Source organism: Microcaecilia unicolor, chromosome 4 (genome assembly GCF_901765095.1).
Source record: "Microcaecilia unicolor chromosome 4, aMicUni1.1, whole genome shotgun sequence".
In the NCBI taxonomy this organism is placed as follows: Eukaryota; Metazoa; Chordata; class Amphibia; order Gymnophiona; family Siphonopidae; genus Microcaecilia; species Microcaecilia unicolor.
The window spans coordinates 150,610,912-150,614,411 of NC_044034.1; positions in this window are offsets into that span (position 1 = coordinate 150,610,912).

Consider the following 3,500-nt stretch of genomic DNA (forward strand, 5'->3'; position numbering starts at 1 on the left):
TTGCCCCATTCCACAGTGTGCTTTTAGTATATGAATTTCCACATATTAAGGGCTTCTTTTATCAATATTGAAAACACAGGGTTAAATAAATCCTAACTCCTACCGTTCAGCAAATCCAGACGGCCCCAATTTGACTGCCCCTATCGGACTGACCGTTCACTTGTCTTTTAGATTGTAAGCTCTTTGAGCAGGGACTGTCCCTCTATATTAAATTGTACAGCGCTGCGTAACCCTAGTAGCGCTTTAGAAATGTTAAGTAGTAGTAGTATAGTTGCATCAAAATGCTCAATGTATTATAATAACGCAACTATGTATCAATGCGAAAAGTTTTTGTTTATTAATCTCTCTATTGTAATATCTAAAACCTTGAGTACATAATATTTAGACTCGGTCGTTAATCACACTTCTTTTATCAAGCCACGCTAGCGGCTCTCGGTGCGGTAATGCTGACAAAGCCCATAAATGCTTATTGCACGTTAGAAAAAGTTTTTTTTTTTTTTTAAATGATGTTCCTTATGTAACATTTTCCATACACAGTCCCACCTAAGATCTAGTGGTTAAAAACCCAAATCTAGCTTCAAGTAATGCCCCTATTCTGATTTTCTTACAAAGTTATTCTGTATACCCCTATGTTTGTTCCCCCCACTCACATTCCATAAGATCCTGTACCAACAGAAAACTACTACTACTAATCATTAGGGGTTATATGCAGGTACGGGGGGGGGGGGGGCTCACAATCTACTACTACTACTTAACACTTCTAAAGCGCTACTAGGGTTGCGCAGCGCTGTACAGTTTAACAAAGAAGGACAGTCCCTGCTCAAAGGAGCTTACAATCTAATGGACAAAATGTGCAGTCAAACAAATTGGGGCAAATTACAATCTGAGTTGTTTGTACCTGGGGCAATGGAGGGTTAAGTTTTAAGTGACTTGCCCAGGGTCACAAGGAGCTGCAGTGGGAATCGAACCTAAGTTACCAGGATCAAAGCCCACTGCACTGACCATTAGGTTGCTCCTCCAGAATATGTAGGTTTAGGCTTGCTGTTGAGTTTCACGCTTTTTGCACAGTAATGCACTTTAGAGACTGCTCCTTGTCAGACACATCAATGAGTTCCTCGTTCAGATCTGCCTGATCCGCCTGGTAACAGATCTACTCCGCTATTGGTCTATGCAAATCCCATTCCCTGCTTTCTCTTGTACTTCAGCCCTGGCTGACTGGGGGTGTTCCCCTCTCGGAATTAGAGGCAATTTTGTTTTAAATGGGTGATCTATTTGTGCGAGGTCGCCACACGCAGACCCCGGACTCCCTCTGCTCTCTGATCGTGCAGGGGGTCTCGTTCCAGAGACTGCCCCGATCCTGCAAAGGCTCCTAGACTTACAGATTTTATGAATGAATGCTGTCGTTTTGGTCCGTGATACAAGAGCAAGCGCAGGTCGTCTGAAATGTTTCATAAGGGCAGTAAATATTTAAAGAAAAAAAAAATAAGTGCCTCGTATGTAAAATAACCAGGAGCTGGAGGGGGCATAGGAAGCAAAATAATGCTGGAACCTCGCTTACTCACTCTGAGGGTTATTTCCTTTTAAAAACAATCGATATTTAGACCAAAGACCCCCCCCCCCCCCCCAAAAAAAAAAAAAAAAAAAAAGAGAGCAATGTACGATTTTAGAGAAACTAACCGTAATAAATTTATATATGGTCAGATTCTCTAAAATCTTACATTTTATAACATTTATTAAATGTAGTAGTTCAACCCAAGCTACAAATGTCATGCCTTCCATTCATCAAAACCCGCAGCCCTCCAGAACTTCCGGCCTATCACATGCTTGCAACAAGGAAACTTCTGCATATAAAGGAGAACTTGGAAATAAAAATATATACACTTGCATAAGAACAATGCACACATATAATAAGGATGATATAATAATGTAGCCCATTGACATACAATAGTAATGGGTACTATATTGTAAAAAGTTGGTTCATTTATAGTTTCTCTTCTTTGAAACTACTCTGAGACACAATGATGTGACCTTAAACCCAAGAAGAAAAATGCAAAAAAAAGTATCTCCACCCACCCACACACACAGTATTTTTAATTCATCAAACTATATATATATTTTAAATTCATCAGACTTCTGCAGTCAGTAGGCTCAGCTGTTTTTCTATTTCAGATAAATCATTTGATCCAAAATTCTAGGAAACAGGGGCATGGGGGGGGGGGGGGGGGGGTCCACCAGGAATAGTGGATAGAAACAGCCATTTACAATTTTTGTGCCAAATTTAGGGGTCCTTTTACTAAAAGGCGGTAAGCACTAGTGCAAGCATCTTGCACGCCAAAATTCACTAGCGCGGCCTGCACCGAGGCATCCTGCGGTAGATCTGGCATCTGCGCACTTTTGTATTTTTTTCCTGTGCTGGGGTGTGTTTGGGGACAGAGAGGAGGTGTGCCCAGTGCTAATTGGTTAGCGCAGCTACATTGCCACACATGGTGAACCCTTTCCACCTACTCAATAGGTATCGGTAAGGGATCACATACTAATTGGGATATTAGCGCCTGGCCATTAATAGGAAAAATGGAAATGCAGCCATTTTACCGCTGCGCTAAAAGTGACATCAGTGTGCGGGGAAACCCACGTGCTATTCATAGCACAGGCCATGAGGAATTGAATTGTTTCCTTTCTCCTTATGAGACCCAGGATCATTTCACTGTGTTTCAAAAGTATTTGATACCATGAAAATGTATCTAATATTTCAAGCCATGTGAACTTTTCAGCTCTGAATTTTTGAGTATTTCTTTTACTTCATCTTAATCCCTGATCTAATAATGGTTAGAGCGAATCTTTCTTTTTTTTTTTTTCTGGTGGTACATGATCTCCTTAAATGACCTGTCACCTTTGCCTTGAGGCCACATACAGTTACAGAAACTGATATAAACTTTATTGTGTGCTTAGCTCTGCTCCATATAAGGAATTCGGTTGACACATCAAAAGCAGCTCAACCAAATTTTTAACAGAAGTATTGTGGGGGTAAATTTACAGAAAGAGTGCAAGAAAAGATTTAAAAAGACACTGCAGAAATATAGTTAAACAAGGGAAAGAAACGACTCCCAGTCTCCCTGACATTGCTAAAAGTCCCCCCCCCACCATCCTACCCACTTCCACCCTTAAAGTGCCTCCCCTGGGCCTCCAGTACAGGCTCTTATCATTTAAAGCACCAGGACTAATAAACTGTCCTATCGCCCTCCCCATTTCTCCTATGTGTTTCCCGGCTTTGGGAATATTATTTTTAATTTAAATAATGGGGCACCCTCTGCACTTTTCGGGGTATCTTGGGCTCTCCTCCAGCCCAGCCCACCTCCTTGCAACCCAGCCTGATTTGTCTAGCGCTTAAAAATCGGGCTTCTGTTGCAGTTTAACGAGGGGGTGGACTCGTGGAGGGAAGGGAGGGGGGCCGGCTTTAAAGCTCGGCCCCCTCGCTCGCAGCTCCTCTCGGCCGCCTTCTT